Here is a 23,088-nt window from a genome sequence, read left to right as displayed (position 1 = left end):
CCTAACTCCAGTGATGGGATCCCCTCGGCCTCTGGCCTCCACCCTGTTAGCTGGACCAATGACCTCCTCAATTTCCATTGCTTCACACTCCTTCCTGGCTACTTCCTGGCTAGGAGAGCCTTTCTTCCCCCGGGATGGCTTTCCCCACCAGCCACTTGCTCTTCCCCCTTCCCCACCATGTCTCTCTCTTTCAGAGACCTCCCCTTGGCCTCTGATAGCCTCCTTGGCCCCAGAGTGGCCAGACTCTCCTTTGCCTCTCCCTAAGTGTGACTCAAGGGCACCCCATCCATGCCTCATCCCAGAGAGCTCGGCTCTACACATGCCTTGGTCAGCTGACAGGTCAATTTCTCCTGTCCCAGCCATCTCGGGCCTGGGCCGTTCACACTGCCCCATTTCGGCCCTGTCCTGGTGGCAGGCAGCTGCCAATGCCTGGAACCTGTCCACTTCAACACGCTTGGAGTCCTGTCAAGCGCCTCTGTCCCATGGCCCACCAGCAGCCTTGTTCTGGGGAGACCCCACACACAGGAAGAGACTATGATCCCCCTCTTCCATCAACCTGGATGTCCAGAAGCTTCTGGAAATACTCATTGCCAAGAGAAAAGAACTGAGGTCTTGGAGGGAGAAGGACAAGAAAGAAAGGTCAAAATACCAGTTGACCTCTTCCGGGAGAATGTTCAAGTCCCCAGGTGACCGGCAGGACACCATGGGCCGCCCGTCCTTCTGGAGCATGAGGGGCAAAGCAAAACAGCTGCTTGGTCCTGAGAAGCCCCCACATCCCAAGATTCCAAGGGACAATTTAGAGCAGAAATGCCTCTAGCTCTTCTGTGGTCTCCCCTTTCTGCACAGCGAGTCCCTGGTGGCCACTGTCAGGGTGACCGATCCCCCACTGGAGTTCCCGTCTGTCATATTCAATGAGCTCTCTCATGCCTTGCCACTCCAGATTCAGGGCAACATGGCTCCTCGCCTCTCCCTGACCCACGACTTAAATGACCCTTTGGCACAGCCCCAACCCTTGACCCTGAGATTGTCCCATACCCTGCCCCTTCCTCCATCTCAGCCCCAACCCCTCCCTCTGACTCAGCCCCAGCCCCTCCCACTGGACCCCAACCCTTGACCCTGAGATTGTCCCATACCCTGCCCCTCCTCCATCTCAGCCCCAACCCCTCCCTCTGACTCAGCCCCAACCCCTCCCTCTGGATCAGTCCCAACTCCCACCTCTAACTGAGCCCCAGATGCAGGCAGGCCTTACACCCTCTGTCCCAGTTGGAAGCTCCTCTCTTGCACCCGAGATGGGGAAGTATGAGGTGTCTTGCCCTATAGCCCAGAAGACACTGTCTTACATGCCAACTACTTTTCAAAACCTGGAATGTTGAAAAGATCTCAGCAAGTCTTTACCCAAGGTCCTCCTGACCTTCTGCAGGGTGGCCAGGCCCCTGAGGGCCATGGGTCAGTCTCTATCCTTCCTGGAGAATTGATCGACTCTGAGCTCTGGGAGCAACTGGACTGACACCTTTGGAAGAGGCTCATGAAGCAAGGAAGGGGCCCATCCTGCAGGATCCAGCTATCCCTAGAGATACAGCCTCACCAAGAGTTCCAGAAGGTGCCTCAGGCACACAGCTGGCACAGTCCCAAGGCTAAGTCTGAGTCTACAGATGGAAGCTGCCAGGCCACACAGAAGACTGGGTCCAGGTACTCAGGAAGGACCGTGCCAGGAAAAAGAGTGGGCATGGATTCAAGGTCCAGTGCAGGGAGGATCCGGAAAGATCTACACAAGGGCTCAGCGAGCTCTCCAGAGAAGGCTCCAGGAAGAAATCTTGAGGAGTCAGACACAGACATAAAGCCCTCGAGAAGCACCTAGAGAAGGACCTGAGAGCCCATTTCAGTAAGTTGGGGTAGTTCAGAGAGGGTCAGATGCCTTTGGATGCTCATCTTTCCAGGCTTGCTGCCCACCATGCCTCGGACCTTCCCGGAAAGCCAATCGCTCATGGGAAACCTGGAAAGCCAGAGCTTTCCAAGTGCTGGGAGCCCTCCCACGACTTCTCCATCCTCAGTCCATATGCTCAGCGGATGCTAGAAGCACATATCAAAAGGCTCAGGGTGAAGCACCATTGGGGCCTCCCCCTCAAGGTTCTCAACACTATAAACCTCTTCAAGTTGAAGAAGGGCTTTCTCCTCTTCCAGTCCTTCCCTTTCCGCTCAGCCACCTGCATATCCAAGGCTGGCTTAGGCACCAAGTTCGTGGGAAATCCTTCTCAGCCCTATCAAGGAGAGGTGATGAAAGAGTCTTATCCCACCTGCGGGGGGGTCCCCTTGGTGCTCCCCAGCTTACGTGTGAGGAAATCCAGCAGGCTCTGGAAGGGAACTCACCTGGGGGTGGCCCTCTAGCTGGACAGGGGCCCAGGCCACCTTCTCGGACCTTCACATACAGCTTTGTGGGCAGAATCTGGCACAATGAGACTGCCTCTAAAACTCTTATGAGCAGCAACTTGGAGTCAAGTCCAAGTCCAGCAATGGCCACAAAGGAGCTAAGGAGGGTGAATGGGGGTCTGGCCTCACGGGACATGACCATGCTAGAGCTCAACTTAGAGCCCCAGAATTTGAGTGCTAAAGAGCCTGGGGAGGTGGGGGAGTTCAAGGAGGCCCCTGCCTGGGGAGTCACCTTAGAATCCTGTGTGCTGGCCAACAACCAAGGCCTCCGTGGCAAGCTGAGAAGTTCAGGGTCTTCAGGGAAAAGTGACAGTCCCTTGCAACGTACAAAGTTGGTCACCTGAGACCTCGAAGAGCTACACCTTGAGGCACGGTGCAGGGGATCAGAGTCCCAGAAGTTGGAGTCAGGGAACCGGCCTCGTGAAGTCACCCCCGCCGTGCTCCTTCAAGACTGTGAAACTGGGGTCCTCCTTCAAGACTGTGTGATGGAGAGTCTCCTTCAAGAGTGTCAGTCCAATATGTTCCTCGCTGCTGACATTTTGGCTTCTCAGGGATCTCTGTCTAGCTTCCAGAGCAGGTCCAGTGAAGACACATTTACTTCCGAGGTGCCGCATGGCAAAAGATCCCGTGACCAGAGCCCCCACAGGCAGCTAGGACCCCTGGGACTGCAGCACAAGTGTAAGAGCCTGAGCAGGTCATGTGTCTCATGTGTCCCCTGTGAGAGGAGAGTGAGCTCCAGGAGGTCCCCCTCGAGAGAGCCTGCCAAAGAGTTGTCAGAAATGAAGCTCCTCTAGATCACAGAAGTGAGATGTCCAGTCCAGGGCAAGGAGTCAGGAGAGGCCTCGGGAAGCAAGGCCTGTGAGATCTTGCTGAAGAAGGAGAAGGTGCCTCCGGAAAACTATTCAGGAGAAGGATGACGCACTTGCTCCAGTGGTTCTTTCCCAGTAGAGGCAGAGGACTGGAAGATTCCCTTCAAAAGGGCAAGGCTTCATCATCCCAGGCAGGTCAGCCATGGACAGCGCTTCTGCGGAGGCTCAGGTGGTCGTGAGGGCTGTTGGGCGTATCGTAGAGGAGAAAATGTTGCCTTACCAGGGACTCAGGGTCCTGGAGGTCGGCTGGTGCAAAAAGGATCTCCAGGCTTCGGCAGACCCCGATGTCTGCTACCACAGGGTTCTCTCCTACCAAGAGCAGAGGAGAGTCATGAGGGAGACAGCAAATCCACAGGGCACCCCCAGGGGCCACAACTATACCAACAAGACCGAGTGGATCGGGTGGCCCTTCCCCACCAGGGTGCCAGAGTGCCCGAGCAGACCCTGCCAGAATGAGGTCCCTGGTGCTGGGCCCTTCAGGCCCCACCCTGCAGGCCCATTGACCCAGGCAGTTCACCTGGCCAACCAGTGTGTGCCTCTCATGCCTTTCCCAGCAGGACAACTTTCCTCCAAGAAAAAACACAAACGGTGCAGATAAAAACTTTTTTTCCTCACGTTAGCACATCATCTATGGGCTAATGGCTTCTTCATACCACAGTTACTTAGCTTCCCCAAAATAATTTTATTTTTTTTCCCTCATGAGTGGCACTGGCCTCTGTGTGTGCCCTGCTGCGTTGGGAGGGAAGGATCAGGGTCTGCTCTCCCTGAGGACCTGTTTTGGCTTCCAGAATGAATGGGGCCTTGGAGGACGGTTTATCTCGGGGGTCCACCCCTGCTCCCTTCCTCCCTCTCCTTCAGTTTCCATGACAAGGTGAACAAGACCCAGACCGGGACCTCGCTCTGCCCATCCTCTCCTGCTTTCCCTCCACCTGGAGTTTGTGTGGCTTTAGGGAGGGTTTGCCAAGGCAGAAATCCTGCGTAGGCTTTAGGAAGATGGAATCCTAGGTCAGAGTGGGGCCCGCAGTTGGGAGACACAAGGCTGGCCTTGAGGGCAGAGGTGAGAAATCCTGCCCCACCCCCCGCAGTCCCCTGCAGCGAGTAGAGGAGGCAAGGCACAAACTTGAACCCGGTGTTGAGGGTGTGTGGGGCCTACCACAGAAATCCCCAGGGACCCGCATTCCCAGACCCAGGGCACTGAAGGGGCCTGCCCACCAGCACCCTCTTCCCCTCTTGGGGGATTGAGGGAGTGTGGCTGTGGGCAGGGGTCCCTATACTTAGGGTGGGATGCCAGGAAGGAGGTCAAGTGACAGAGTGTGCCCATGCCTGATATGAGGACTGAAGACCCTTGGTGTCCCACTGCCACCTATGGGCCCAGAGGGGAGAAGTTAGAGGTCCTGCGGCTATCCCCGCAGGGTCTGCGCCCCATTGCAGCTGCCAATTCCAGGGGTGGGGGGGGGGTTGAGGGAGTGGTGTGGGGGTTGTACAGAAGCCACCTGAGCTACCACACACACTGACAGGTGCCCAGAGGCAGCAAGGCCTTCAGGCAGAGAAGTTAATTTCTGCATAATCTGATAAGCTTGTAGGACTGGGGGCTCCAGACGGACTTGTGGTCTGTGACCTTTATGTACACGTGTGGCCCAAGGATGGCTCCCAGGGGACTGATGGGTACTCAGGCTCCTGGTCTTGGAGGGGCAGGAGGCCCTCAGATGGGGCTTCTCCCATCCCTGGCTGGAAGGGATGTGTCCAGAAGGAGGGTGGAGTCTAGGAGAGCCCCGCGACCCCCGCGTGTCCGCTCCCTACCCAACATTGTCCTCCAGGGTCCTCCACACACCGCTCTGATGGAGACCCATACAGAGATCCAACACAGAGACAGTGCACAGAGAACTCTAACAGAGACCTCTGACAGATACCCACACAGAGACTCCAGAGAGACCCCTCAGCACGACCCTACACGAGATCTCTGCCAGAGACTCACAGGGGCAGGGGCTAAATTTCTGCTTATCATGATACCATTACTTATGATCATCCACGTTGTAGACAGCAAGGCCTTCTCAGAAACACCCAGAGACCAAGCCCATCCCATACTAAGAGATACCTGGCAGCTGTTGCTGTTGGGCTGTGCCAAACACCATGGCAGGGGCCATGAAAGCCCCGGTGTGAACAGGGGAGTGGGGAGGGCGCCCTGAGGGCAGGAATCCAGCACACTGACTCCTATGATGGGAATCTTCCCTGGAAGCTTGGGTGCACACCACTACAGACCACACCTCCCCCCGTGACAGAGGAGTTTTGCTACACATCCTCTCAGTCCATTTCGGATGGTGTTTGGCCACTTATGTAATGAAAGACCATCGGTTTCCAAAATTTCGTAAAATTTATATTAACTGAAAATTTTGTTTTCTAGACTCTATCTATTGGGGGGGAAGGGGCATGGGGAAGGAGTAAAAGAGGGAGGGAGAAGGATAAGCAGATTCCTCACTGAGCAGTGAGCCTGGGACCACCGGTTCTCAGGAACTGAGATCATGACCTGAGTTGAAACCGAGAGTTGGTGCCTTACTTGACTGAGCCAGCTGGGTGCTCCCGAGATTTTTGAACTAACTTTTGAAGTACGCAAGAGAGGAGAAAATACATTCCAAAGTATTCACAAAATAGTAATGATGGTGATGTTCTGTGCTTGTGGAGGGTTTCCTCCTCATGAAGCCCTGAGTCAGGACCTTGGCTTAGAGCACCTCGCTCACAACCCTAACTCCCTTCTTTAACCCCTCCCCCCTAACTGCTCCTCTAACCACTTCCCCCAAACCCTCCTCCAACGACTTCTCTAACCCCTCCTTTAGCCACGCCCCTAACCACTCCCACCTTCAAAGGAATCAATCCATGTGACTGATGAAGAGCAGGAGTTTCTTGCTGTTGTCCGCTTTGTAAAACAAGGTTGCTTCTTGTCACCTCTCTTCTGGAGCTTAGCTTTAGAAGAAAGTTCTCCCTCATCTAAGAGAGTGGATCTTCCCACGTTTTATCACAAAACTTTCCTACAAACATTTCAGAAATGCCAATATAATACATAATATTTTCTACACATGAATAAAAGATTTATCTCATGTAAATGCAAAGAAAGCAAGACAGCAAATTAGTGATTGAAGCCTCAGATGAGCAGAGACCTGCCATGATCAGCTACAGAGAAGGATGATACACGTAAGCAATGTCGACTTTGCAATCATGGGGTAAACTATGATGTGGGGCTTGAAGCACACAGAGAACTAAAGAAAAGGGCACACCTGTGTTGAGATCTGACTGTTTCCAGGACACTAAATGTGATTTTTTTTTCCTTAAGCAGGATCTCAAGAAATTCATGCCATGACACTGTGTGTTAAGGTTAATCAGGCTGTTTTTTATGGCAAGAAAGAAAAACAGAGGTTGAGGTCTGGAAAGTTTCTTGGCCAAGGGGTCATCCCTGGAGAGGCCTGCCCCTGAGACTGAGGGTGGGAGGTTCTCTGGAATAATGTCCCCCACACTAGGGCACTTGCTGGGAGGAATGCACTTACTGACAGGAGGTTTTATCTACACATACTCTTTGGTTTTCCTACCAAATAGGACTGGTGAATCATGAAAACACTAAGTAGGAATTCTCAGGGGAAATGCCAAAAAAGAAACATTGAGACTAGGGTGCTGAGTGACTGTCTGTCTTAAGTCAATCTTTCATCTGCTCTCATGCCTTCAAACTACCCTTTGTCTCATGCCACAACTACCCATGTCAGCATGTGGAGGGTTCGCACAGATGGGTTTAGAAGCCCTATAAACTCTGACTAAAAGAAAGACCCCATGACAAGATTTCACCAATGCCCAGGAGTTTAAAGGACAGCAGAGAGAGCCAAGATTCCACATCAGAAGAAGCCAGGGACATCTGGAGGAGAAAGGTACAGCTTAGTCCCTCACAGGCCTGCTTTGCATGGAAAGAAAGGCAGAAAATTCTGGCACTCCTTCCCGTGAGCATTGAAAGACCATCCTTCCTTCACTCAAAACTTACCACCCCCCCAAAAAAACAAACTGAACAAACAAACAATGTAACATGCAGAAAGGCTGAGCCAGGGGCAGTGGTTTCTATCCCAACTATTCCTGAGTCAGTATTATGGTCTTGCAACACCTCACTTTTATGTTTAACTGTCTCTGCTCTGAATACGTTTCAGAGAAAATTCTTAAGTGAGCATTCAAGTGAAGCAATAAAAATGTTCTGTACTGTGATCAAGTGGGCATTTTAACGACTTATAATTGCGCTTCTAATGTAGGAAATGCTCCATACCTCCCAAGCTAAGCTTGTTAGGGGTCAGACAGATTCATGAATGTGTGCAGCCTCTATTATATTTCTGTCCCGGGTTGTTTTACTTCTAAATGTTTATAGATGCTTAAACAGTGATTTAGAAAAAAAAAATACTTTCACTGTATTTTTTCACTCTACAAACCCACTTAAAATATTCTGGAAATATTAAAAGATATAATTCTCTCATTCCGTTCTCATGTCTCGAAGACTTTTAGTTTGTGTTTTTGAGAACGCTGTGCACTGAAAGTGATGGAAGTGTGCTTGGGTGTCCTGATACAAGAGTGGTGTTTTCCATTCGATGCCTGTTTCTCGAAGGCTCACTTAAGCCCAGAGAAGCTGCGGACATGTTCTGCTGCTTCTGTGGGGGCTCTGCCTGTCCCATCACTGGGCTTACTTGCCCTGCTCTGTGCCGCCAATAGTTTACCGGACTCCTGGGGGTCTACATTCTGGGATCCTGGCTTCTCAGCTGGATCTACTGGGAGAGACCTGCAGACCACATGATCTGCCCACAGAGTCCTGCCATGGCCCAGGGTAGTAACAGGGAAGATCAAGGGCCGAGAGAATGCTCAGCACTGCTTCCCTGGGCTCCCCGCCCCCACCCCCTTGCCAGGGCAGCACCCCACCTCAGCTCCTGGCCACCCACTCCCAGGACACAGTGGTGGCTGCTACAAACTAGGGTTGTAAGAGCCTTCTGCCCACATGTGACATACATGTCATCTTAGTGAGGCAGTGATGAACCAGGGAAGAAAACAGTATCTGTTAAGTAGCTCTAATGCAGAGTGTCGACTGTCCTGCAGTGTCCGTGCCTACATCTCTGACTCTTCATGGACTTCCACTCTTTCCATGCAAAATTGAAGGGACAGTGACACCCTGGCTATCCCCCACCATGGAGGAGGGAAGGGGTGCTTGTGATTTATAGACTTAGAGGAAAGCACAGGAATCCCATGGGCAATGATTTGTGGAACCAGGCCAGGTAGGAAGAAGTGAAAGATGCAGTGTCCTTTTCTTTCAGAACAGAGTCTGAAAGGTGGCCAGGAGCTGGGATCCAGGGCCCTGTGGACACCACAGACCTCTGAGCCTCAGCAGAATGCACAAATCTCAGTCCCACATCACCATTAATGAACTGAAATGTCTCCTCTCTGTCAGTTTCAGGTGATGAAAGACTGTTTATATATTTTGGAACTGTCCTGGGCAGTACCAGAGTCTTGGTTCTCTTACCTGAGAAGGAAAGTAAGGTTGAAAATGAGAATACAGGGTGAAGACTGATCGTATAATTGTTAAGCATTTCCTCTCTCCCTGATGACTCAACATCGCCAGGCAGAGGCTGTGAGCCCCCTCCTGGGCTCACCAGGGTGGTCAGGCTGGCTTCCTGTCACAAGGTCCCCATCTCACCTTCCCATGTCTATAACCCAGGGACTCCAAACATAACAGTGAAATCCCCTTCAAGTCTTTGTGGCCATCCCAACCTTGAAATACAGGGAGCTTCCCAGGAGTTCTCAGTGGTTCAGGTACTGCACCTGCTGGATACAGTCACCTCCTGGGCCCGCCTGCCATGTGGCCACCAGCAAGGAGTGCCATGTTGTGCCTCCTGCCCTAGCACCCTGTGAGCATAACAAGTCCGGTCATTTCTTAGCTTTCCTGTGTGTGACTTCCACAACCATGCTGGAATGTTCCTTAAAGACCCTACAAGGGGGACTAACCTCCCCCACTCACAACACAGTGATATTGGCAGAAAACAGAATCTTCATTACAAATACATGTGGTCCGGGAAAGCTAAGAGACTCACTAAACCAGACTTCTAAAAGGTGTCCTGCATCCTAGATGCCTGATGAACTCAGAGAGCCCATTTCCTGCCCATTTCAGTGGATCACAACAGCTCAGTTCCTCTCTGCCCCAAATCCTTGCTTCCCTGACTGACCCTGCTCTCATGACCATCAGCCGTGGCTTATGACTAGTCAAGGCCGATTGTGTAAAATACACTAGAAGGAGGACCTTGCAAATGATTGAGACAGAAGAAGTCATACTTCTGCCACAGTCTCTTAAAACACCAAGAAACTTCTTAAAACTTGAATCAGAAGATGTCAGGATACCTGAAAATGCAGTAAATACGTTCCTTACAAGATTCCAGTGACTGGTGGGTGAGAAAACATACCGGACACCAAGTGCAAGAGGCCGGGGCCAGGCTCTCAGGGCTGTGGGCCAGGAACCAGCACCACAGATTGGGAGCCCCAGAGCCTGGGGTCCACAGCGAAATACAGTAGGTGCACTGTTCCGAAGTCAGGGAGTGCTCCCTGGAGGAGGAGGCAGTGGATGAGGGGTTTCCACAGCACAGAGTTTAGACTGAGGCCACCAGAGCAGGGATGACATGGGCAGGGCACACCTGCAGAGAAGAAACCGAGCTGGAAGGAGGACACAGGGGGCTGGCAGGCTGTCCCCAGGACACGGGAGGATGTTTAGGACACGGGCTGGCCAGGGGACGAACCTGCAAACCGGGTCAGGATGTCACACTGTGAGGGGTACTGAGTGTCCGAGCCAGAAGGGCGACGCAGTTCCCAGACAAGGAGAACCCAGGGAGGCTTCAGGGTGCAGACCAGCACCTGCTCCAGTGGGATGACCCAGCAGGGCCAGGCTGCTGTGAACCTGGGCTGGGAATCTATCTTTACAGACTGTATCTGAAATGGAGCTAACTAGTGATCAGGACTGAGTGAAATGGAGTGAGACCAGTTTTTGGAAAGTTGCAGGGTGGTGTGCCTCCTGGTGTCCAGCCTGGCTTTTGTCATTGTTGGGTTTCCCTTCTTTTCCAACTAGCTGCTGTGAAGTCAACATCTGGCAGAGCTCCAGTGACTAGCTGGGCATGGGTGGGGGCCACGTGAAGCAGGGTCCCCATCTTCTCATGTGGATGCAGCTCACCCAGGGATCCCAGGGGGTGGGCCTGTGCCCTGAGAGACCTACGTGGATCCTGAGTCCTTGACCCTCCACAGGCTGAGGTCAGAGAGAGGAATGTCCTTCCTTCCTCTGGAGGAGGTGCCCTGGAGAGGGCCCTGAGAGGGGGCCTGTGGACCTGTCCCTTCTTTGTCAGTGGCCTCCCTGCTGCACTTGTTGGGGTCCCTGGGCTGTGAGGATGTGCTCCACAGAAGTGGTAATTTAGTGAGTCCCCAAGATGGCACTGTTTCCCCCCACCCTGGGTGACGGTCACATCCAGCTGGCCCTCAGAAAACATCTCATAGGAAATGGGAAGTGTGGATGCCTGAAAATGGGCTGGAGGGAAGGGCAGAGGGGCTTTGCAAAGCCAGTGATAGAAGTACACAGGACATGGCCGGGGGTCAGCAGGGACATGGAAGGAGCCTGTCTGAGTGCTGCATCCCAGGTGGGGTTCCAGCTCTCCGTCAGTGTCACACACTGTCCACAAACCTCCAATGAGGAGGGAAGGCTGCTCTGGTTGCCAGTGTGTTATTACAGTAACTATCATGGCCTGAGCACCAGTGCGATGATCCCTGGTACCCAGGAGCCTTGGCAGTACCCTTTCATGCTATGAGTGTCCAGACACATGGTGTTTCTAGAAGCATCTGGAGAGACGGATACCAGCCCTCAGTGCAGGAGGCACATCTATGTGCAAGAAGGAGCCTCTCCACTCACACATGGTCAATCGTTTTAAAGGTCCTCTTAGGCATCACACATATCAGTCTGACAGGGTAAAGACTTCTTCTTCCAGCAGTGACGGGAACCCACTCACACTGTGTTTTCATTTTAAAAATATGGAAACTGGGAGACGAAAATAACAGAACACGAACATGTATGCACCAGCACATTTTGAAATAGACTGGATACTTTAAAAAACTTACTTAAAAATTCAGGAGAGTGATGTCAGTGAGATGACACACAAGAAAACTCCAGGCCTGTTCCCTCCACAGTAACACCAAAAACAACTAGACACTGACCAAAATAACCTTTGGGAACGATGGGAATGGCCACAGAGTCACAGCAACCAAGTGAGTGCTTGGTCAAGAAGGAGCCACATGTGGCACGGCAGGAAATTCCGTGACCATGCTGGGCAGAACACCTTGAGCACAGTAGTCACCATAAGCTACTTCCCTTTGCAAACCAGAGAGAGCAAAGTGGACTAATCGGAGACCCTTTGATTTCTTACCTGTCTAGGGAATACCTGAGGGACTGGTCTTGGGACACCCGACACAGAGTTCAGACAACCAAAAGTGGCTCATGGCTCAGAAGGGGGGAAAACACTGGAAACAGCAGGTACAACTTGTGAAAACCGTCCTAAAGGTCATTACAGACACAGACATCTGGGGCAAGTGATTATAGATTGAGAAATACAATAGAACAGCTAACATCCCTAAAATGAGCAAGGGTGTGAGCCTTACAGAGGAAGACATTAAAATCAGCCATACCAATGGGAGACCTGGGAAGAGAGTATGTGCACAGATGTAGGGATAACACAGGTATGAGAAAAGTGATAAGCAAGGGTCTCCCCTGCATGAAGAGAGTATGTGCACAGATGTAGGGATAACACAGGTGTGAGAAAAGTGATAAGCAAGGGTCTCCCCTGCATGAAGCCAGCATGCAAAGCCTGGGAGAGGGGGCTGTTTTTTAAAATATCCAGTTTTCAATAAGAGATCACAAGCTATACAAAGAAGAAGTAAAATATGCCTTATTCAAAGGAACAAAATACATCTCCAGAAAACATCCCAAAAGAAACATTGGCTTTGGAATTACTAGAGAATGGCTTTAAAACAATTGCTTTAAATGTGCTCTAAAGGCTAAAGGAAAAGTGGACAAAAGAAATAAAGTAAATCAAGAAAATATATGAGCAAAATGAGAATATTTACAAATAATTTGGAATTATTAGAAACAATCAAATGGAGGGGTACCTGGGTGGCTCAGTGGGTTAAAGCCTCTGCCTTCAGCTTGGGTCATGATCCCAGGGTCCTGAGATGGAGACATGCATCCAGCTCTTTGCTCAGCAGGGAGCCTGCTACCCTCCTCCCCATTTCTGCCTGCCTCTCTGCCTACCTGTGATCTTGGTCTGTCAAATAAATAAGTAAAATCCTTAAAAAAAAAAAAGAAACAAATGGAAATTTTGGAGATGAAAAATACAAAACTGAATTGAAAAAAAAAAATCATTTGAGGGGTTAAATAGCAGAGGCAAACAGAAAGAAAGGCTCAGCAAACTTGAATACAGGTCCCTTGAAACTATTGAGACCGAAGAGTAAAAGGAGAAAAAAAGGACAGTGAACAAAGCCTGAGAGACTTATGATATGAGAACATCAAGCTAATATAGAAATTATGGGACATGCAGGGGAGAAATGACCGAGAAAAAGGCGGAGAAGTAATGGCCATGCATTTCACAAGTCTGAGGAAAGTCGAGGATATAGCAATACAAACTTAACAAATGCCAAGTAGGATAAACACAAACAGACCCACACCAAAAGAAGAGTGGTTCATCATATACAGGGCAGCCTCTGTAAAACTATCACTGGGTTCCTCAGGCAAAAAGACAGGTCAGGGAGAATTCAACATTAGGCAAATGTCCTGCAAAAATGAGTGATAAAGAAAGACATTCCGAGCTGAGAATGTCCATAACCACTAGACCTGCCATAGAAGAAATGCTAAAGAAAGTCTATCAAGTTGGAATTACGGATGCTAGATGGCAACTCAAAACCATATGAAAATATCAGAAAATTAATAGACAGAATAACTTGTCTCTCCAGGAGAGACAAGTACATGGACAAATACAAAAACTAGCCAAGTATTATTATACTTTTGGATTGTTACTCCTTTCCACTCTTATTGAGAAATTACTGACATCCATTATAACTCCACTTTTTATTCTTCTACAAGATTAGCAACAAATAGCCATAAGTATATATTTAAGTATATATAATACTTATAAATCTATGTTACTAAGTACAAAATATATAAAGATGTAATATGTAAATAAGGTAAAGTGTGTGTGAATAAATAAACAAATAAATAAGATGTGGGTAGAAGAGCTAAAAGAAGGGTTTTTGTATGCAATAAAGTTAAATATCAGGTAAAAACAGGTTATTATAACTTTAAGATATTATATGTAATCCCCATAGAAATCACAAAGAAAATATTCATAGAATTTACAGAAAAGAAAATGAAAATTAAATCAAAATGAGTAAAAAATTAAATTCAAAAGAATACAATAAAGGAGGAACAAGACTGTTAAGACATAAAGACAACAAATAACAAAATGCCAATAGTAGGCCATTCTACCAGTAACCACTTTAAATGTGAGAATTAAGTTCCCCAATCAAAAGGCCTGTATTGGCGGAATTATACCAAAAAACTAAAACAAAAAAACCCAGGATCCAACTTTATTCTCTCTATAACATTCTCATTTTAGATGTGTCCTTACATCTAAATAGATTGGGAAGTAAAAAGGGTAGAACAAGATATTCCATGCAATTAGTAACCAAAAGACCAGGATTGGGTATACTAGTATCAGATAAAACAGACTAAGGCAAGAAGTGTTTCAAGCAATGAAGAAGAACATTATACAATGATAAGAGGTCAATTCACCAAGAGGATGTAAGAATTATAAATAAATGTGCAACCAACATCAGAGCACCTACATATCAAACTGACAAAACTGAAGGGAGAAATAGATTGATCTAGAATAAAAGAAGGAGACTTCAATACCACATTTTCAATAACAAACAGAATAATCAGACAGAAGATCAGTAAAAATTAGGGGACCTCAACAAGACTATAAGCCAATTGGTCACAACAGAGATTTACAAGATACTTCATCCAACAAGAGTAGAATACACATCTTTTCTCGAAAAGACATGGAACATTCTCCAGTACAGACCAGATGTTAGCCCATAAAACAAGTCTTAAAAAATTTAGAAAGGTGGGGATCATGAAAAATATCTTTTCTGATCAAAATGAAATGAAACCAGAAAGGTTTCAGAAGGAAAACTGGAAAATCTACAAATATGTGGAAATTGAACATTACCTTAAACAACAAATAAGTCAAGGAATAAATCACAAAGGAAATGTGAAAATTTATTGAGACAAATGGTAATGAAAACACAACCTAGCAAAACTTATGGGATGTAGCAAAAGAAGTGCTAACAGGGAAATTTATAACTATCAATGCTTACATTGAAAAAGAAGCAACCTAACTTTACACTGTAAGGAACTAGGAAAAAAAGAACAAATGAAATCAAAAGCTAGCAGAAGGGAAAAAAATAATAAAAATTAGCAAAATAGCGAATAAAATAAGATAAACAAAACAAGATAAGCAAAATAGAAAACAGAAACAGAGAAAATCCACAAAATCAAGAGTTGAGTCTTCAAAAATCAAAAACTGACAAGCCCTTAGTGACACTGACTAATTTAAAAAACAGAGAATACTCAAACAACTAAAGGCAACAATGAAAGTTGGTCATTACGACAGATTTTATAGATAGGGAAGGGTTATAAGAGAATACTGTGAACACTGTATAGTAACAAATTGAATAACTGAGATGAAATGGATTAATTCCTAGAAATATGAAATTTCACCAAGACTAACCCAAAAAGAAATAGAAAATATGAACAGATCCATAACAAGTAAGGCTACTGAATCAGTCATCAGGTCTCCTTACAAAGAAAAATACCTGACTTGATGGCTTCACTGGTGATTTCTACCAAATATTTAAAGAAGAGCCAACACCAATGCTCTTAAACATTTCCAGAAATATGAAGAGGAGAACTCCCTGACTCATTCAATGAGGCCAGCATTACTCCATAATCCAGAGATACTACAAGAAAATAAAACTACCCACCAACATCCCTGATTAAAATCAGTGCAAGAATTGTCAACAAAATACTAGCAAACTGAATTTGGTAGCATATGAAAAGGATTATGCACCATTACCAAGTGCAATTCATTCCTGGAATGCAAGAATGAGTCAATACACAAGAAACATTCAGTGTCATAGGTCACATTACAAAAGGAAGGGTAAGTCACATGATCATCTCAACTGATGCAGAAAAAGCACTTGACAACATTCAGCACGTTTTCATGCTAAAAGCACTCAACAGATTACGAATAGAAGAAACTATGTCAACGTAATAAGAGGTATATGAAAAACACACAGTGAGTATCATACCCCACAGGGAAAGGTTACAAGCTTTTCCACTAAGATCAGGAACAATTCAGGGATGCCAGATTTTGTCACTTCTACTAAACATAATACTGAAAGTACAAGCCAGAACCATTAGGCATGAAAGGGAATCCAAATTGGAAAGAAATAAGTAAAAATATCTCTGTTTGCAGATGGCATGATCTTATATGTAGAAAACCCTGAAGATTCCAGGAAAACAACACTTTTAGAATTAATCAGTGACAGTTGACCAAAATCAACATACAGAAATCTGTTGCAATTCAATACCCCAGCAATGAATAATTTAAAAAGGAAACTAAGAAAACAATTTCATGTGTAACAACATCATAAAGAATAAAATACATTGGAATAATCTTAACAAAGAGGTAGCAGAGTTGCACACTGGAAACTATGAAATGCTGCTGAAAGAAATGAAAGAATACACTTATAACTGGAAGGCTATACCATGTTCATGTTTTGGAAACCTTGATATTTTTAAGATGTTAATGTTTTGCAAAGCGATCTACAAATAATTTTCAACATGGGTGCCAGGATTACTCAACAGGGAGAGGACGGTTTTCCAACAAACGAGGCTAGGAGAATTGGATAACAGTATGCAAAGGAATAAAAATGCACCTTCACCTTATACCGCATACAAAAATTAACTCAAAATGAATCAAAGTTCTCAGCATAAGACCTAGGGCTATAAAAACTCTTAGGGAAGAAAAACAGGACAAAAGTTTTATCACATTAAATTTGATGATGATTTCTTGGATAGGACACAGACAACATAAAATAAAATAGATAAATTCAAATACATCAACATTTAAAACTTTTGTGCTTCAAAGAATGCCATCAGCAGAGTAAAATGGCAACCCATGAATGACAGAAAATACCTGCAAATTCTCTATCTGATTAGGGGTTCATATCCGTAGTATATAAAGAACGTTGTACATCCCAGCAACCAAAAAATCAAACACCTTGATTTTAAAATGCACAAAGTACTTCAATAGACATTTGTCCAAAGAAAACATACAAATGCCCAATGAAGACATGAAAAGATGCTCAACATCAGAAGTCATCAGGGAAATGCAAATCAAAACTACAGTGAGACACCACTTCCCACCCTTTCGCTGTTTTTTTTTTTTAAGATTTTATTTATTTATTTGACAGAGATCACAAGCAGGCAGAGAGGCAGGCAGAGAGAGAGGAAGGGAAGCAGGCCCCCTGCTGAGCAGAGAGCCCGATGTGGGACTTGATCCCAGGACCCCGAGACCATGACCCGAGCCGAAGGCAGTGGCCCAACCCACTGAGCCACCCAGGCGCCCTCGCTGTTTTTTTTTTTTTTTAAATGGGAAATAAGATGTGTTGATGAGCATGAGTTGGAGCCACGGTTCACTGGTGGGAATGTAACACAGCAAAGCAGACATTTCCTCAAAAACTTAAAAACAGAATTGCCACAGAATCCAGGATTTGCACTTGTTGGAATACACCCAAAAGAACTGAAGGCAAGGTCTCGAAGATATTTGTTCACCCAAATTCACAGCAATTTTATTCACTACAGCCAAAAGGTGGAAAAGTCCACGGATCCCCCAGGAGAGGAGATGAGCAGAACTGGCATATATATACTGTAAAACATTCTTCAGAATTCAACACACGCCCCAGCACTGATCGACCTAGAGAACATTATGCTACATTAGATCCGCCCATCACAGAAGGACCAAAATTGTATGACGTCACTTAGATGAGGTGCCCGGATGAGTCAAATTCATGGAGACAGAAAGTGGAATGGTGGTTGCCAGGTTCTGGAGAAAGGGAGGAATGGGGAATTCGTTTCTAGAGGGCAGTGAGGTTCAGTTCGGCAATATGGCAAGGATTCTGGAGAGACCACAATGTGAAAATGCTAATGCTATTGACCCATCTACTTAAAAATAGTTACAAAGTTAACTTCTATGTTATGTCTGTTTTACCACAATAAGAAATATTTAAACAAAAAGTGCGCTTCATTAACGTGAATGAGACCCAGCCTGATTTGTGATGCAGTGAGAAACCCAATTCCTGCACATACACTCCCTGGGGTGATGGGGAACCCCACCCAACCCCACCCCCCCAGTGCAGATCTCCTGGTCACCTTGTGCATCGGCCACCATGCCCACCCCCAACATCATGGCAGTGACATGGGACTCACCTGCCAATTTATTTGAGAGAGAGAGAATGCATGTGCATACACTGAGAGAGAGCACATGAGCTGGGACAGGAGAGAGTGAGAAGCAGCCGCCCGGCTGAGCAGGGATCCCGAGGCAGGGCTCAATCCCAGGACCCCAGGATCATTATTGAGCTGAAGGCAGAAGCTTCACCACCTGAGCCCCCCAGGTGCTCAGAATGCCCAGTCTCTTAACCTAGATGTAGCTACCACCAACAACTTTTATCTTCAGGGTAATGAACTCTGACTCATTAATCCAAACAGAGCAGTGAAACACAGAAGTTAACAATCCATGACTCCATCAGCATAAAAGCAGAGGCTTCCCCTCTCACCCCCTTATGATTTGCACGGGAGCAAGGCGTACAGCTGAGCAGTCAGGTCTCACTGAACCCCCCCCAATCCAAGAACAGGTAGCAGCCTCTCCCAGAAGGTTGTGAGCCTGTCCCCACTGGGCTTCTTGGGGACTGCAAAGCAGGAAAGGGTCATCTCCAGAGGCTGCCCAATAGGCTAAGCAGGATCGAGGTAACAAAATCTGTCTTTGGCAAACATAAAATGTCTAATAAAAAAAAAAAAGTATAACTTGGGAGTCACAAAGCTAAAATTAGGAGTAAGAAGCAGAAAGCAAAAACGAAGCAAATTCAGCTGCAAAGTGTGAAGGAGAAACTTAAAATGAGAGTTGAAAATGACACGGAACTGCTGAATGGAGAGACCTGGCTCTGGAATGTTCTCCAGCCCCCTGCCGAAGGAGCTGCGGGGAGACTGGCAGTCAAGTGGCAGGCGTCTGAGGCTCTGCACGGGGTGATGGAGCCGGGAACTTCCATCTGCCTCTCCCCTGTGTCCCCTATCCTTCTGATTCATTCCTGGCCTACAGTGGTTCTTCAGGATCAGGCTCCAGGTTTGAAGTGATCCAGAGAACAAGAGGTATAAGGGCTGGATAGGAAGATCTCCTAAGACAGTGGCTATGAAAGCCAGAAAGGCAGAGAGGGAAGTGAACTCAGAGATACCATGTCCAGGCCAGATGCAAGTCTAGGATGGCCATCTTCACTGCCTTGTATTTACCTGAACCAAGATGCCCTGAGATGCTGAGCAAGTCCCCAGCCCAGGATGAGGCAGGCGATGCGTTTTCCCAATGCTGAGCAGCTCTCTTTGCTGGCACCCAAACCTGGAAGAAACCGCCTTGGCTGCTCTGCATTTCACTCCCACCAGAGAGAAACCATCAGCAGAGGCACCGTGGGGGAACTCTGAATAAGATGGCAGAGCTCTAGGAACCGAGCCCAGGAGAAGTTGGGACAGCAATCAAAACACATCATTCTGGAATGCCACAGAGGATCCCAATGTCAGCAAGTGCCTAGACATCTCCTGACCACTGTCCTTGGGTGCACCTTCACTTGCAGAACCCAAGCCTTGGGGGACCCAGATCTGCCTCTACCTCCCCAAGGGCATGGCCTTCCTCTCGTGCCTCCTCTCCCTGTTCTGTAAGGCTTTCTTCTGCATGTGCCAGGAATGGATCTCAAATCAGGTAACAAGAACAAGAGCGAAAAGGAAAATAAACAACTATGTTGATCTTATCTAACACTATTCCAGGGTAGCACTGAAACTGACCATTGTGCAACTCGGAGCTTCAGTTTCTCATTCTGCAACGTGAAGACACCTGCTGAACAAGACCAAATGACATAAAGCACCTGGAATGCTTGAAATCACGCCTGGCTCATAGTAAATGCTCACTAAATGTTGGGTGCCAGCCCCCGGGCATCATCTTGGCTCACACACCCGCTTTCCTCTCTGGGTCCCACTGCACGTTGCACTTGGGGTGCTCTTTGCTCATCTTCCCACATTCTTCAAAAGCATTTTTTCTTCAATTCCCTGTGAATTCCAGATTATTGCTCTTCCTCCCTTATAAAAAATGCTCACAACAGACAAAATGAGAAAGTCTATCTCTGCAACTGCCCCTCAGAACAATGTATTACTTAAACTATAACCCCTGGATGATTTTAGTAGTTACCAAGCACATTTAGATACAGCCTTAAGAAAAACATATACTGGCAACAGGTCTTTGGGGGAAAGGACGATACACGACCTTGAAGCTGAGAAGCTGGGGATGCCCAGCTAGCTCAGAGCAGAACGCCACCAGCTTCCTGGAAGCCAAGCAGCTGGGAATGCCCAGCCTGCTCAGGGCTGACCGGCTGCCTGCCTTTTTCCATTGTCTCTCCTTTCTCCTCCCAAAAGCACCTGTTGTTAGTTAGATGTGTCCTTTGAATGGGCTTGTTTAACTATAAACTTTACCCTCCTTCTTGTCTGTCCACAAGACATGTGACTAATATTTGACCTTCATCAACTCCTCTGTTGGTTATTGTTTCTATCTAATAAAAGTGAGACTGAGGAGTTGCTTGGTGCAGCAGTCTTTTCGACTGTTGTCCTCTGCTCCCTTTCTCTTGCAGCTGAATTGTTTGTGCCTACTTCTTCTCCTGTTCACGGACTGGAAGGGCATAACTATCATTTGACTATAGCGGCCTTTGTCCTTCCTGGCCATTGTCACTGTTGGGATGTGTTGGAATCCCAGCTCTGGGACTGTGAATGTGACCCTGTTTGTTATCTGGTCTTTGCAACAGTCAAGTTAAGGTCACTGGGATGGGCCCTAATCCAGTCCGACTGGGCGGTTTATAAGACAGATGGGAGTAGAGGGGAGACAAGAAGACGACACATGGAAGATGCCTTGTGATGACAGACGCAGACATCCCAGTGATCCATCGACAAGCCAGGGGCCCCAAGAATCACCAACATCAAACTATTAGAAGGACATGGAAGTACTGGGTGTGGTGCAAAAATAATGAATACTGTTATGCTGAAAATAAATTAAAAAATAAATTAAAAAAAAAAAGAAGGACATGGAAGGTTCTCCCCTAGACCCTCTGGGTGGAGTATGTCCCTGACAACATATTTGAGTTTGTATTTCTAGCCTCCAGAGTCATGCAAGAATAAATTTCTGTTGTGTTAAGCCTGAGGTACTTAGTAACAGTACCTAGGAATATCTTACAGGGATAGACTTAATTCCTTCCCACCTCAAGGTGTCCAGGAGTGTCTGAGAGGAAGGTTTTCCAAGAGAGCCAGTAGCTCACTGTGTGCCTCCTTAATAATCAATTAATGAATTTATTGAATTTAAGGGTAGAAAATCTTCAACAAGGTGATGAATGCACTGAGCATTTTACTTGTTATTATTTGGGGGCATACAGAAAAAAGTACTACCACAGTAACTTCGCCTTCCATTTGAGACATTTTTCTGCTAACCCTCAAATTTCCTCCCAGGAAATAGGAGCTTGTGCCTGGTCTGAATCTTCCTTCAGTGGGAACTTCCAGTAATAAAGCTGTTACTGCAGAATGCCTCCAGCTCCCTGGGGCTTGGAGGGAGATGGGGGAGGGTGGTGGATGTCGAGGGGTCTCTTTCTGTGGTCCTGAAATTTTTCTCTTCTTTTAAAAAAGGCAGCTACTGAATTGGTCAGTGATCAAAACTCTGAAAGGAAGATAAGCCACTTGGGGTTGAATGATTAAGACCATTAAAAAATACACAATAGAAGATGGGATCAAATCCAAATAAAGTGCCTTTGCCTAATGCACATCAAATGGGGAGGATTTTTAACTTCTCTCTCGGTCACAGATGTGACACGAGGCAAAGTTTGGTGGCATCTGCTGCCTGCCTTTCTCCTCCTGGACAAGGAGTCTGACCTTGGATTCTTTTTCAAAACTGGACTCTTTTGATAGTTTTAACTGATTTATCCTCAAGGGCATAAGGAAAAAGATTATGCCAATAAGAAAGTAAAAAGAGTTCTGAGCACAGCACAGCATCACAGGGACTATGACTGGCAGGAGATCTCGTGTCTCCAGTGTGGAGCTCAGCTGGCAGACAGGAATGGGACAGAGACACGCTCATCTCCATACACACAGGCCTCTGTACCATAATTCTAGAGGCATCTTGCCCTTTTATGTGCAAGATGAAAGTCACCTAAAGAAGTTTTCCTTAAATTGGAATAGTATTTATTCCTATCTGTATCATAAAAAAGCCTGTATTAGAAATATAGTAACAGATGACTTAAGATTCTATTTACATGAAGGACACTCAAGCCTAAATCCTCATTTCAGATGACTATCTCAAATAATTAGCAAGCATATTTTTATTTTTTATGTGTAATAAAAACAGCATGAATGATATGACTTGTAGCCATTAGCCTGTAGATCTTAGAATCAACCCAATTTATGTCAAGGGTGTAATCCAGGGAGAAGGGCCAGCACAGAGCACCATGAAAGAGAGAAGTCAGTAACTGGAAGTTTCCAAATGCCATCAGGGAAATATTGGCATCATGGAAGTCACAATCATCCAGGAATAAAAACAGGAATGACATTGTTTTGGGAGTCATTCACCCAACAGAGAAGACGTGGCTTCATGAATATGGGGTCAGCTCATCATGCCTTCTTGAGAACCACAGATATGCAAAGGGTCCTACTGCTTTAGAGGACAAGAGCACAGAGCTTGGGGGGATCCATGTAGAGTGAGCAGAAGCAATCCTGGACTGGGTCTGGGGAGGCAGCCCCTCAGCTCTCAGGGCTGCTATTCTGATACACCCTGATAATGGCCTCCAAGGTCTTGCGCTCCTGGCATACCCAGCAAGGACGTGTGGGGCCGCTCAGGGTCCACTGGGGATTACCTGTCCTTACAAAGCTCAAGGGTAAGAGAACCATAGAAACACACTGTGTAGATGAGAAATTAGAACTCCTGTGTGCTGTTGGTGGGAATGCAAAATGGTGCAGCCCTTGAGGAAAAGAGTTTGGAGCTTTCTCAAAAACGTAAAATGGAATAAACATATCCAGCAATTACACTTCCAGGGATACGTCCAAAAAACTTCAAAGCAGGATCTCCAAAAAACAGGTGCACATCCATGTTCAATGCAGTATTATTCATATTAGCCAAGAGGTAGAAGCTACTTAAGGGGCCATTCATGGATGAAGGGATATCTCAATCCATTCAGGCAGGTAGAACAAAACAATGTAGACTGGGTGCCTTCTAAATGACAGAAAATTACCGCTCACAGTTCTAGAGGCTGGAAGTATGGGGCTGGTGTACCAACATGACCAGCAAGGACCCTTTTCTGG

The 23,088-nt window shown here is 46.8% G+C and overlaps 1 protein-coding gene and 1 pseudogene across 1 annotated transcript in view; both read left to right on the top strand.

Moving 5' to 3' along the window:
- The window catches only part of LOC116573602 (spermatogenesis-associated protein 31E1-like), a 683,312-nt gene that overhangs the window by 5,758 nt on the left and 654,466 nt on the right, over positions 1 to 23,088 (top strand). The window lies entirely within an intron of this gene.
- Positions 1,131 to 4,397, top strand: LOC116573469 (annotated as a pseudogene).

This window comes from Mustela erminea, chromosome 14 (genome assembly GCF_009829155.1).
Source record: "Mustela erminea isolate mMusErm1 chromosome 14, mMusErm1.Pri, whole genome shotgun sequence".
In the NCBI taxonomy this organism is placed as follows: Eukaryota; Metazoa; Chordata; class Mammalia; order Carnivora; family Mustelidae; genus Mustela; species Mustela erminea.
The sequence above is the reverse complement of the archived record's forward strand: the minus strand, read 5'-3'. Positions and strand labels throughout refer to the sequence as shown.